Below are 14630 nucleotides of genomic sequence, written 5' to 3' on the forward strand. Positions count from 1 at the left end.
AATAGCAAGAACCTACAACCAAGATTACTCTACCCAGCAAAGCTATCATTTAGAATTGAAGGTCAGATAAAGAGCTTCACAGACAAGAAAAAGCTAAAGGAGTGGGAGACAACCAATCGATGTCTCTCTCATATTGCTGTTTCTCTTTCCCTCCTTCCCTCCCTCCCTCTCTCCCCGCCTCCCTCCCCACTCCCCCTTCCTCTCTCACTAAAAATAAATGGAAAAAATATCCTCACTCCTCGGGTGAGGGAGGATTTAAAAAAAAAAAATTAACCTCTGACCAACCTTGTTCACATAGGCCGAATTTCACTTATGGACAGCAGGTTTTCCAGGGCACTGATTTAAATGCCTTTGGCATCCTCACTGAGAGCTTTGGGAAGCAGTGCCACAGCCTCTGCACAACTCCTCACTGGGACCAGTGAGTTCTCAGCAAATCATGGCTGGCTTACTGCTGAGCACTCTGGATTCCAGATGGGTCAGGCACCTGGTTCAGAGTATTATGGGGACAAGGAATACTACTTGGAACTCTCAAATTCCAATGAAGTGCTTTTTAAAAAAAATTTTTTTAATGAAGATGGCACCAAAAGTGAAAAAGGAAGCCCCTGCTCCTCCCAAAGCCAAAGCAAAGGCTTTGAAGGCAAAGAACGCAGTGCTGAAAGGTGTCCACAGCCACAAAATAAAGAAGATTCACACATCACCCACCTTCCAACAGGCAAAGACACTGAGGCTCTGAAGGCAACCTAAATACAAGAAGCGCACCCAAGAGAAATAAGCTTGACCACTATACCATCATCAAATTCCCCCAGACTACTGAGTCAGCCATGAGGAAGACAGAAGACAACAATACACTTGTGTTCATTGTGGATGTTAAGGCCAACAAGCACTAGATCAGACAGGCTGTGAAGAAGCTCTATGACATTGACGTGGCCAAGGTCAACACCCTGGTCAGGCCTAATGGAGAGAAGAAGGCATATGTTCGACTGGCTCCTGACTATGATGTTTTGGATGTTGCCAACAAAATTGGGACCATCTAAACTGAGTCCAGGTGACTAATTCTAAATATAAACATTTAACATTGGAAAAAAAATTCCAATGAGGTTTCAAAGATTGACAGTGTACTGTAGACACTCACTGTGCAGTCTAAGGACACAGGGCACTGTTTTAGGAATTGTGCTTGAAACTACCCAAGATGCTAGGTTATCAACCACAGGGCCACTTTAGGGCAACGCCCTCCCCTTTCTCTCAGGACCAAGAAAACTGTCAAAACTTAGAGCCTTTGGAACAAAGTCAACAACCCTATATCATCCCAGGCCATCAATGCAGTCTTTCCAGAGAAGGCTCCTGAGACAAGGGTCTTCCTCTCCCTATTGCAACCACCTGTAGGGGAAATTCTGGCAGAGAAGCCCAAATACCTCAATCCAAGCAGCTAAACAGTATGATCTATAAAAATTCTGCTCAACACCCTAGTGAGAACACAATCCCTGCTCTAAATTGAGCAAGGAAGTATAAATGGGAGTCCACTCCAGGCTCACCAAAAGTGGAAGCAACCCAAACGTCTGCCAATAGATGACTGGACCCATAAAATGTGGTCTACCCATACAGTGGATACTTAGTACTGACACCTGCTACGTGGATGAACACTAAGAACATGATGCTGAGTGAGAAAAGCCACAAAAGGCCACATAACTTATGATTCCATTTATATGAAATGTTCAGAATAGTCAAATCCATAGGAACAGACAGTAGATTAGTGGTTGCCTACAGCTGCGAGGACTGTAGGGTAATGGCTAAGGGTGTGGGGTTTCTTTTGTAATGTTGAAAGTGTTCTGAAATAAAATGTGGTCAAGGATGCACAGCTCTGTGAATGGTACATTCTGAATGGGTGAATTGTATGGCATGTGGATTATATCCTCAATAAAGCTGTTAAAATCAAACAAAAAACAGTCCCAATCCTGAGAATAAACGATTCTTTCGTGAGCAAATGGATAAGAAAGATTCATTTTGAAGGAAGTCATAGTAAATTCCAGAAAGCCTCACAAGTTTTCCAGCCTGCAAGTCAAACTGCAGGGACTCTGCTGGTGCTGCGTGGTGGGGCTCCTTTAACGGGGCTGGCCCAGATCCTGCATCCCATGGACTACTACTGTGCCAAGTCTGTTAGGGTGGGGTTGGCGGTGCTCTGGGGAAGACGAGGTCAAAGATCAGGGAGGCTGGCACGAGGTACAAACTTGAAGAGCCGCCAGTCCACCAAGGCCAATCTGTAGCTTACTCTGGATTTGGGCCAATTTTAATACTTCATATTCAAAGAAAAAAAAAATATCTGTCATTTGCTCGGTGTAAGAAGTGACCAAAGAAAGTTATCAAGTCTCAACTAACCACAAGTTTTCATTGATGCAGTCTTAGCTGCTCAGATATTTTGAGAAAGGAAAGATCACTCTCAGATTTTCCATAGCTAGGAAATCAAAACAAACCACAAATCACCGGATAAATCTCAAATCAATTTTCAGCCCCAATGAGTGATCTATGCCAGGAAACTCCATGTTGTCCTCTTCCCTGGAAAACCAGTTCCAGTGGCTCATCTGGGGCCTGACAGGCTCAGTTAGCCCAAGAAACAGGGTGACCTGACTGCCCGCCCACATTACCCTTGGCAGAGCTCCAGGTGTCTCATCGGCTGTGCCCCACAGTTTTGTTCTCAACCAACAGGAAATGTGCTCTGGGCCGCTCCTACAAAAAGGAGATGCAGGACAGGATACTGTCAGCTCACTCTCACCGTCCCTACACCAGAGCTGGCAGGACAAGTGCAGGCAACTGGCAAAACCAGCCAGTAGAGCCAGGGTTTGGATGGCCACAGGTAGACCTGGGGCACCTGAAGAGCTAGAGCTGCTGCCCAGTCAGTTAAGTGCTAAGATGCAAGGCCTTGACCTCCATGGTTGCCTGTGACAGAGGACTGACTGCAAAGAGGCTGAGAGTGGGGCAATTCCTGGGCGGGTGGGGGGGGGGGGGTGGAACTGTTCTGTATCTTGTTGGCAGTGTTTACACACACAAACATATATGCACACATTAAAACTCATTGGGTACATTTTCTTATATGTATGTTAAACTTTAATAAAGTTGATTTTAAAAGATTAAAAACCACTTTACAGTGAAGTTTGATAGCAAAGGAAGAGATCCATAATAAATGAGCATCTCTTATGCCCTGAGGTTTACAAACTTTCCCCCTAGCATCCTTGGGGAAAGCTCTTGTTCTCTCCCTGTTCAGCGTTCAATAAAAATACTGGGCTCCAAGAAACACAGCTATTTGTGGATTCTCACATCCCTATTAAAAGCACTTCCATGTTTTCAAAGGCCAGTTCTTTAGATGCCTTGATTTAAAAATAGAAACATGTCACATTTAACTAAGGGAGAAAGCTGGATATTACAGTGCCTAATCTGTCCCAGCCCAACTGACAGTGGGTAGAGAAGGTGGCAGGAAGGCACAGGAGGAGAATCTGGCACCTGTTTGCCAGTGAAAGGAAGAAATGGAGTCAGAGGAGGCAAATTTAGAGATGGTGGCGGTGCAGGTGGGAGGTGGGTATAGCAAGTGGCTAGTTTACCGCTGGAGGAGCAAGTCAGGAAACCCTTATGCAGCACCTGTGGGGACTCCACTTGTCCATCCTGAAGCTTCCACCAACTACTGATCTCTTATTGCTACCATTAGGGCCAAGGAACACGGATTCTGAGATTTGCTAGAAACAGGTGACAGTGGATGAAGCCAGAGCAGAGGCCAGGTGTTAGGCCCTCTATTCCAGCCTGAGTCCTAGGGTGCTGATGGGACAGCACTGAAGCCACAGATGCACAGGCCATCGCTTGGTATACATTTTCCTACAGACACTGGCATGTCTATATTACAACAGTAGGGACGCATTGTACAGGAGAATTCTAAGTTCACTTGAGGTTTTTGAACATTTATTTTAGAGAGGGAAAGAGGGGGGAGAGAGAAACATTGATTTCTTGTTTCACTTATACATTCATTGGTTTATTCTTTTTTTAATATATTTTTTTATTGATTTCAGACGGGAAGAGATAGGAACATCAAAGATGAGAGAGAATCATTGATTGGCTGCCTCCTGCTAGCCCCCTACTGGGGATTGAGCCTGCAACCGGGCATGTGCCTTTGACTGGAATCGAACTGGGGACCCTTCAATCTGCAGGTCGACACTCAATCCACTGAGCCAACCCAGCTAGGGCTATTCTTTTTTTTTTTTTTTTAATTATTTTAATCCTCACCTGAGGATATTTTTTTTATTGATTTTATAGAGAGGGAGAAACATCAATATGAGAAACTTGGATGAGTTGCCTCCCTTACACACCCTGACCCCTAGGTATGTACCCTGAGAATTGAATCCACAATCTTTTGGCATAGCGGGGGATGATGCTCTAACCAACTGTCCCACAAGCCAGGGCTTACTGGTTTATACTTGTGTGTTATCTGACCAGGATTGAACCCACAACCTTGGCATACCCAGATGACACTCTAACCAACTGAGCTACCCAGCCTGGGCCACTTGAGTTTTTAAGTAGAAACATGAAGTGCAAAGGTCAGGCTTGTAGTGGGAATTCTTCCAGGGGTTTCTTGGGTCTACATCATGTCCTTGGCCTTTAGGGGATGGATGAGTGGAGCAATTCAAGGAGCAAAAACTAGATTCTCCAAGAACCAAATGAAGGACCGGCTGGCTCACCCCTCAGCCCATCCTTTCCCCTTCCCCAAATCTCATCCTCCTGAGGCTGTCTGCAAGCCTTGTCTTCCTTCTGTGCTGAAATGACCTTTCTGGTCCCTGAACCTAAGGCTACTTTTTCCTGAGGACTCAGTGGTGGCTGCAAGGGGGTGGGGTCTGGATATCTGGGCATTCCCTCACCCACAACACTTCCTGAGCACCTCTGTATGCTCAGCCAGAGTGAAAGTGGAGGAATGGCTGCCAAGATGCCCCCAATAGCCACAGGAGCATTTTCCATCTCCCTGCCAAGTGCTGGGGATTCAGAATTTGGGAGCTCAGAATGGAATTGCTCCAGGTTATGGAGGGGTTTCCTGGCATTGTCATGATACCCACAGGGCCCTCTACTCCCCCTCAAGTAATAAAGCCAGAACAATCCTATTTGCAGACTATCCTGACACCAGAGGTCCACAGGGCCTCTCCCTTGTTCAAAAGCAATGCTTCTGGATCCCAGACAAACCACACTTAACTTTTTAAAACCAGCCTTTCCTCTTAATGGCTTAAGAAGTGCTGTGGACCCTACCCCTGACCTCAGCAGATTTAAAGGCCAGCCATGACCACACTACACCCTTCATCACCCCTAGAACCTTCCCCTTTCCTTCTCTTCTCTTACTTCCATAGGTTCCAAAGCGTCCTCCCTCCTTGCCAAGACTAGCCCAATCTCCACTTATGCTCTGGATGCTGTGCCCTCCATGTGCTCTCAGACCCTGCAGGGATGCTGGAGTCACAATGACCCAGGGTCAAATCCCAGCTCTGATGTCCACTGAGACATTTCTGTCCTGCTCCATGCTTCAGCTTTCTTATCTTTCTCTGGAAGACAAATGAGATGGCCTCTCCAGTCCTTGGTCCAGCTCCTGTCTCCTCCCTCCCCGACTCAAGCACCCCCTTTCTCCAACATTTTCAACCTTCTCTTTTGCCCAAACTCCCTTCCAATGGACTGTAAACACACCATGTATACCCTCTTTTGGACAAGTCTCCTGTCACCTTCTTTTCCTTCAGTCTAACTACCTACAACACCACATTTGCTGCTACCTTCTTGCTTTATTCCTGCACCCAGCCCCCTTCTGCTCCAACATACCACTGGTGACAAACCAACAGCTTTCCCTCTCTGAAATCCAGCAGCCCTCCCTTAGGAACTGCCTCCCCTGACTCTACAGCTCACACCTCAGTTGGCTCCTCTTGAGCTCCTGACTTCCTTCACCCTATGTCAAAGCACCACCCTGGTCCTTCCCTGGCACTCCAGGCTTCTTCTCAAGTGAAGCACAAAGGAAGATTAGCACTCTTCCATTGCACAAGTATTAAAAACCACCAGGCCCTTGGGGAATGTGAAATTCTGCAGACGCCAGGTTTATTGGCTTGGACAATCCAACAATAAACTCCAAGCTCTTGTGTTTAGGATAGAGAGGGGAGAAAAGGAAAAATAAACCAGTGATGGGCACAGGACACTGCCTTGCTCATCAGTAAAAGGGCTAAAAGGAGAGAGTGAGGGGAAACTGAGCACTCTTCATAGTTGGTCTGCTCAAAGGAGCAGCTGCCGGTGGGGGCAGCAAGCTGTCTCCAAGGAAGCCTGGGTTTCTTCCAAAACTTCAGTGTAGGAGGAACATGATTAATTTACAGGGTGACAAGAAACAAACACCCAGCACTCTAGTTCCAACAGCCTCCCTCTTAAAACTCAAGCCATCGTGCTTAGAAGGAAGCCCATATATTCGTGATATACAATTTAAGACATATCTCTTCAAGCATGAATTGATGATACTGAAGAATTCCATTTGCATGAAATTCTGAAATTGTCTAAGGCAGTGGTCAGCAAACTGAGGCTTGGCAAACCGCAGCCCGCGAGCCACATGAGGCTCTTTTGGCCCCTTGAGTGTGGCTCTTCCACAAAATACCGGCTCTTCCACAAAGTACCGACTTCTGCGCATGGGCCATGAAGTTTCAACTGCATTGTACGTGCGCGCCCGCACGTGGTATTTTGTGGAAGAGCCACACTCAAGGGGCCAAAGAGCCGCATGTGGCTCGCGAGCCGCGGTTTGCCGACCACGGGTCTAAGGGAACTGATAGTAACAGAAATCAGATAGTGGGGTGGGGGGACACTGAGATGCCCCATAAGGCAACTTACTGGGGCAATGATGATGTTCTATGTCTCCTTTGTGGTCATCAAATATATGGATCTGCTCGCTTAAGATCTGACCACTTGGCTGCATGTTAACTATACCTCAACTTTAAAAAGACAGTAACAGGTGGTTCCAGTGTGGTCCCAGTTCCAGACCATTCTTTCCTTTGGGCTAAAGTTTCTATCATCCCCTAAATTTCATACTGAGAATTCATTTAGTCTTTTATTTACCAAAATTGTGTTGAAAATCCAGGCATTGCTCTAGATCAGTGGTTCTCAACCTTCTGACCCTTTAAATACAGTTCCTCATGTTGTGACCCAACCATAGAATTATTTTCGTTGCTACTTCATAACTGTAATGTTGCTACTGTTATGAATCATAATGTAAATATCTGATATGCAGGATGGTCTTAGGTGATCCCTGTGAAAGGGTCGTTCAACCGCCAAAGGGGTTGCGACCCACAGGTTGAGAACCGCTGCTCTAGATGCTGTGGTTGCAGCACTAAGCATATCAGAAATCTCTGATTATACAGGATAGAGGGGTATATTGGGGGACCAGGGTGTGTGCTTTCCTGCACCATTACCAAAATACTCACAGAAGCCACTTCTTTTGCTCAAGAATTTCCATGGCAAACAGCACATTAGTGAACACAATAGTGCTGGCAACTGGGCTGTGTAGAGGGGTTAATACAACTGTGTGGGAGGGATGTTCTCCAACCTGAGCCACAAGGAAAAAGGCAGGAGATCAATCCCCTTGCATTTCCCCCAAACTGCACCTAAAACCCAAGCAGTCCTACTAAAAAAAAGAAAACTGTCAAATGTTGCAACATTCTTTATCTTTTTTTAAAGTGTGGTAAAATATACATAAATTGTATCATTTCAACCATTTTAAAGTGCACAGATCAGTGGTATTCACATTGTTGTGCACCCACCACCAATTGATGGTCACCAATGACTATCATCTTCAGAACTTTTTCATCTTCCCAAACTGAACTCTAACTCCCTGTTCCTCCTGTTCCAGCCTCCAGCAACCACCATTCCACTTTCTGTCTCCTCTACAAACGACACTGACCATTTTTATGCTTAGTGGTATCTCTCCACTCAAAATGTCAACTGAGAAGGAAGCCTTTAATTTTACTTAATAGGAGACTTCCATCAAAGTCTCCCAAAGATGTGGCTCCAACAAACATGGCTTTTTCGACTTCGTAGGAAGGCAAGTTTCCAGACCTGAGCATCCTTTCAGCATGACAGAAGCCTCCATGCTGTTTGGGGCATTGTGCATTTTGGAGCAATGCTTTTTAGCTTTCCATTGTGTCCAAGATGAGCTAGATCTTATTTTGTTTAAAATTTTATTTTACCATTTTTCTTTTTTACTTCATATTCACAGTAAAATGACCCAACGTGAAGGACAGGCTTTTGGGCCACTGTGCATGTGTACCACTTGCAAACCCCGATGCTCCTTCAGAAGGCGTTTGGGCTAACCTTGGGCAGAGCGGTCTGAGAGAATCCTCTCCTTGTCCTAAGGACGTACACCAGAGCAGCCGACAAGTTTCTATTGGAAGAAGGATTGGATTGTGGTGTGCCGCCCAAGGACTGTTTGCCTTTTGTGGCCCCATTAGGTCAGTGTCAGAACTAGAGAAGACAGTTCAGGTTGAGAGAGAGACAGGACCAAGAGGAAGAGCAGTGATGAGAACAGGACCCAGGAGGGTCTGAACTGGGGGCCAGAGACATGAAGCCAAGACCAAACGGACCCCGTGGTCCCCTCACCTGAAAGATCAGCAGAGTCATCTTCCTGGAACAGAAAATGAGGGCACAGATGAGCCTGCGCTGCCAGCTCACACAGTCACATGGGAAGACACAGCCAGAGTAAAAGCAGGTGACAAGTGGGACATGGCCTGGATGGTCAAGAAGTGCCTTTGCCTGGAGGTTTTTCTTCTTTTGTTTATCCTCCCCAGAGTATTTTTTCCATTGATTTTTTTTAGAACCAGTGGAAGGGATTTGGGGGTGGGTGGGAGATGGGAGGGAAACATTGATGTGGGAGAGAGACATCAATTGGTTGCCTGCTGCACATGCCTGACCAGGGCCAGGGATCAAACCTGCAACTGAGGTACGTGCTCTTGAATGGGAATCGAATCTGAGAATCAAGCCCAAGACCCTTGAATGCACAGGCCGGCACTCTAACCACTGAGCAGCGCCGGCCAGGGCTGCCTGGTGGCTTTTTAAGCTGGGATCTTGATAGAAGGCCGTCTGAGAGGGCATGCCTAGAATATAATTCCCAGTTCAGTTAGCCAACTGGTTTCGTGTAAAAAACAAAACAAATGGAACAATAATAAAATCACCTGTAATGACTACATTTTTGTGGGGTGGGAATCAAAGGGTAGTAAAATACCCAAGAATGCACCCGCCTAGGGCTCAAAATCAAGAGCAAATTGGTCCTCCCACAGAGAACTTCAATGGCTACAAGCAACCCTAACATTGTTTGGGGGGAGGAGTGGGTGAAATGGACAAGCAGCTACTCAGTTTGAAAGGAAAAAGTACAGCAACAGGGGAATCCGGTTTCAGAAACCCTGTCCGGCCCCTGGCTGCTGCCCCTCCAGCACATCAGCCCTCTGCCTTTCTTCACCTTTTCCATCTCATTCTGCTGGGTTTTATCATGATTTTTAATCTCTGCTTCTCTGTGTTTACATTTAAGATCCTTCAGAGTTAAATATAAAAAAAAAAATCGGTCAAATCTGGTATACATTAACACAGGATCGTGAGGTAGACTTCTATACCAAAAATGATTTTTGAAAAGTAATTCAACCTCCTGTCAGCATTTGCCTCTGGGGTGATGGCAGATGTTCTATGCCACTTAAACTAACTTCTGTTTTCTTACAATGAGTTTGGGTTTTTAGTATAAGAAAAAAAATTTTTTTCATGTGGTAATGTAAAACTTGTGAACATATTTTTATATTAAAACAATCTCATGGGTTGTTTTTAACTAGTAATAACTTGGAAATTTTATACTGTCTCTTCAAATTATAAGTAGAATAATTACCCATATTGTCCCAAAATACACTTAGTGCCAACTTTTAAAACCCCATACCATTGGAATAACATGGCATTTTGTGCACCGATGCCAAAAATAAACAGATTCAAAGCTGTAATGAAGCAAAGAGGGGGTGGTTGTGGATAAGAACACCGAACAGACTTGTACAAATATTTTTAAGAGTTCCTGTGTAGTCATTAAAAAAGAAATTTTAATGACTTCATAAAATTTAACTTTAAAAAATATTTATGTTTTAAGACAACCACTTTAAAAAAGGTTTAAAAAGAACATTCCTCCTTTTTTTAAGTGAAGGGCACGCTCTTTTTTAATCTTTTTGTTTTACTATGAACACAAAATAAGAATTCACATGCAATATAAAGCAAAATCTAAGAATCCCCTGCTTACCCCTTCCCCCCAAAATGACTGCTAATGATCTCCTACCAGAAAATCAGTATTTTAAATAGAGAGGGCTTGTCTGATAAAGAACCTGAGGGGTCTTTTGTGGTAGTGGTTAAATAGGTAGTCATGACCAGTCATCAAGCAATGTACTTTTCTGTATATATATTTTTTTTAAATATATTTTTATTGAATTCAGAGAGGAGGAAGAGGGAGGGAGAGATAGAAACATCCATGAAGAGAGAGAATCATGGTGGATCAGCTGCCTCCTGCAAGTCCCCCAAGGGGGATCAAGCCCACAACCCTGGCATGTGCCCTTGACCAGAATCGAACCTGGGATCTTTCAGTTCGCAGGTTGAAGCTCTATCCATTGAGCCAAACCGGCTAGGGCTGTATATTTCTTTTTAATTGATGAGAGAGAGAGAGAGAGAGAGAGAGAGAGAGAGAGAAAGAGAAAGAGAGGGAGGGAGGGAGGGAGGGAGGGAGAGAGAGAGAGAAAAGAAGGTGGGAGAAAGGGAGAGGGGGAGAATGAGATAAACACTGATTTGATGTTCCCTTATCCTTATTTATGCATTCATTGGTTAATTCTTGTATGTGCCCTGATTTGGGGGGGGGCGGGGATCGAACTCCCAACTTTGGGGTATCAGGATGATTCTTCAATCAAGTGAGCTAACCACCAGGGCTTGTATGTGCATCTCAATGAAAGGGTTAAAAATGGGAGGCCAGAGAAAGTAATTTGAAACTAAGTATAAAGAGCAGCAAATATCTGACCAGCAAGACCTCCTGAATAGTTTACAATGAGAGTCAGGAGTCATGTCTAAAAAGCAGCAAGTTTGAAAAAGGTATCCAGCATCACTCCCAGGAACTACAGAAATGATGAAACACTGTTGCGTTAGCATATTCCAGATAAGAATTCATTCCAGTACCTAAGGGACAATTACCCACAGACTATTTTATAAAATGAAATTGCTTCTTATTTTCAAGATGAGCTCTTGGAGATAAGATGTAGAGATAGAGGAGCTGCCATTTAAGGGAAGACTCTATCTGATAAGCCGTCAGCTTTCCGTTCAGGTTGGAGAGCTGTCAACAACCAAGTGGACAGACCTCTGGGCTATTTCAGCAGACAGAACTGAGAGCCCTGAGCTGAGCGCTCTGAGGAGTCTTCTCTACACTGTGTTCCACGTGGCCGCTGCAATGGAAGGCTGCCATGTCCACCTGGATTAAACACCCCTAAGGCTGTAAGGTACCAAACTGTTTGCTAACAGGTACACGGAGGCTTAGAGACGAGGCACAGCAGCCAGGACAGCATCACCCTTCTCAGTTCAGGTGTTATCTTTTATCTCTCCAATCTCCTACCATCCAGGAATTTCCTTCCACCCAGGGCAGAGCAGGCTGTTGCTTAGCAACTTCAACAAGTCACATCCCAAATATGGAATAGATGTGGCTAAAATAAACACCGTGACAAAAATCACTGCAAGTTACAACTGGGAGGGGCCAAAGATAGGAAACACAGAGACTTTTTTGTTTTACTCTGACCTGTGAACACCACACCATGCCCTGACCATGTTGCTTACAGGTTTTAACTGACTTTACAGAAACCCAGAGGAAGGATAGGAATTCGTTTTGGCTTTCAGTCCCTTTCAATTCAGTGATGCTCAAGACTGCCCTTCTTCCCTTGCACGATGGGCCAGAGAACTTCTATCACTTATCTCTACATCACAAAACGCTGGGAGGGAGGACTGTGGTATTTATTTCTGCAGAGGACCTGGAGCAGCTTGTACCGGTTCAATCAATTAAACATTAACTAGGGGTTTTCTGTCTCTAGTTTTCTGGTAAAACACCTGCAACCCGAAGCGTTCTCTCCAGTTCTGACGTTCCCAGTAGCGATCACCTCGAGAACCACAGGGAACTACCGTGGGGGGCTGTTACCCTTTCCTTCGGGACGAATGACTAACAGATCCCACGGCTCCAGGACTCGGCAGAGGGAAGACAGACCCGCGAAGGGGCCAATGTCCGCGTTTATTGCACAGAAACCCCTCGCCTTGCCTCGCCTCCGGTGCTGGGTTCCGTCCCCCGCTGGGCAGTCACGCAGGTATTTGTTAGGGGTGCAGCGAAGGCCCACAGCCCCCCCCCTCAAAATGTTCCCCGGGGGACCCACCACACACGCTACAGGCGAAAAGGTTCAGCCTCTGAGAGAGGAAGGCGCGGAGACGGCCGAGACAGAGCCCCGGGCTCCCAGGAGTTCGCAGGAGGGCAAACCCGTCGGCAAAGTAACTACAGACCGTCCGACAAGTACCGAAGCCGAGCGAGGCGGCGGCAGAGCGTTCCACGGCGGAAACACCAGGCGCTTCACCTCCGCGGGGGCGAAGGGCAGGCCACGCTCCGGGTCGAAACCTCCCCAACAACCCGTCCCGGGGCAGGGCACCGAGGCGCCCGAGAAAACAGGGCCGGCTCCCACCCGGAGCTGGGAACCGCGCCCCTCGGCACCCCTAGGACCCGGGGGGCTCCCCTCCTCACCCCGCGGCCCCCTCCTCACCCCTGCCGGACGCGACCTGACCTAGGCAGCCCCGAAACCCCGCGGGGATCTGGGCACCGACTGGCCTCCCTCCACTGGCCCGGCTGTCCCGCGCCCCAGCAGGGCCCCCCCGCGCCCCTGCCCGGCCCAACCCCGAGCTGCAGCTCCTCCCCACTCACGACCCCCACACCGAGCCGGGCCAGGCGCCTCCACCACCAGCCCGAGACCCGGGGAACCGCACCTCGGGCGGGACCCGGCGGCGGCGGACGGTGCCGTGGGGCTCAGCGCATCCTGGGGTCGCAGGGAGCCGGAAGAGGGCCGCGCGCGCCCCCAGCCGGTTATTGTAACCCCGCAGGGCCGCAGCTGAAGGCGGGCGGGCCCACGGCACTTCCGCCTCCCGCGCTGGGCCGGCCGGCGCCAGACCGGAAAGCCCCATTGGCCACCTAGCGCCCACTTAGGGCGCCCGCCTCCCCGAGGCCGACGCCGCCATCTTAGGAGTGGGCAGGCCTCCCCTGAAAACGGGTGACGGAGGCGCTGGGACGCCGGTTGGGCAGCGTCTGCAGGGGCGAGTCAAGCTCTGGGAACCGAGGGCGTCGCCCAGACTAGGCGGGCGGATCGGGAGACGGTTCACAGCCCTCGGTTCTTGTATCGTTTTCTTGTTGGGTTTGGGGCTGGGGCTTGTCCATCCCCACCCGTGCGGGGTACCGAACCAGGCAAACGTGATGGCGTGACCCACCCCGGCGGGCGGGCAGCTCCACCCCGCCCATCGCCCGACATCAAGCCGACAGCCCGAGGTTCCTCTCCGCTGAAAGGCAGTTTAGGGCTGTGGCTGTGTAAACGGGCAGGTGTCTCTTGCCCTCAGGTTGCAGGAGGGTCTGTATCACAAGCTCCAGGGAACTGTGTTGACGAAAATCTGATGTTAACTTTAAAGCAGGAATTTGTTCTTTGCCTTTCAGTCGCTTAACCAATGGTCCACATAGCCAAAGAGTGGAATAAAAAGGACCTGCTTACAGCCAAGGGCGACAATGACCAATCCTGAAAGGATTTTTTTTTTTTTGGCTTTTTATTTTATTTTTATTTTTTTAATTAAATCTTTATTGTTCAGATTATTACAATTGTGCCTCTTTTTTCCCCCCCGCATAGCTCCCCTCCACCCGGTTCCCACCCCACCCTCTGCCCTTCCCCCCCACACACACTGTCTTCATCCATAGGTGCACGATTTTTGTCCAGTCTCTTCCTGCACCCCCACACCTCTTTCCCCCCAAGAATAGTCAGTCCACTCCCTTTCTATGCCCCTGATTCTATTATATTTACCAGTTTATTCTGTTCATCAGATTATTCACTTGATTTTTAGATTCACTTGTTGATAGATGTGTCTTTGTTGTTCATAATTTGTATCTTTACCTTTTTCTTCTTCTTCCTCTTCTTAAAGAATATCTTTCAGCATTTCATATAATACTGGTTTGGTGGTGATGAACTCCTTTAGCTTTTTCTTATCTGTGAAGCTCTTTATCTGACCTTCAATTCTGAATGATAGCTTTGCTGGGTAAAGTAATCTTGGTTGTAGGTTCTTGCTATTCATCATTTTGAATATTTCTTGCCACTCCCTTCTGGCCTGCATAGTTTCTGTTGAGAAATCAGCTGATAGTCGTATGGGTATTCCCTTGTATGTAACTGAGTTTCTTTCTCTTGCTGCTTTTAAGATTCTCTCTTTGTCTTTTGCTCTTGGCATTTTAATTATGATGTGTCTTTGTGTGGTCCTCTTTGGATTCCTTTTGTTTGGGGTTCTCTGTGCTTCCTGGACTTGGAAGTCTATTTCTTTCACCAGGT

General features: G+C 47.2%; 1 protein-coding gene and 1 pseudogene across 2 annotated transcripts in view; one reads left to right on the forward strand and one right to left on the reverse strand.

Moving 5' to 3' along the window:
• Positions 1–13142, reverse strand: part of NAA60 (N(alpha)-acetyltransferase 60, NatF catalytic subunit) — a 28819-nt gene extending 15677 nt beyond the window's left edge. For both annotated transcript variants that reach the window (XM_014457312.2, XM_014457314.2), the window contains exon 1: positions 13042–13142. The gene's annotated coding sequence lies outside the window, so the exon portion shown is untranslated. The remainder of the gene's footprint in view (positions 1–13041) is intronic.
• Positions 575–1034, forward strand: LOC106697466 (annotated as a pseudogene).
• Positions 13143–14630: the final 1488 nt, after the last annotated feature.

The sequence above is a fragment of the Myotis lucifugus genome, unplaced genomic scaffold (genome assembly GCF_000147115.1).
Source record: "Myotis lucifugus unplaced genomic scaffold, Myoluc2.0 scaffold_72, whole genome shotgun sequence".
Taxonomy (NCBI): domain Eukaryota; kingdom Metazoa; phylum Chordata; class Mammalia; order Chiroptera; family Vespertilionidae; genus Myotis; species Myotis lucifugus.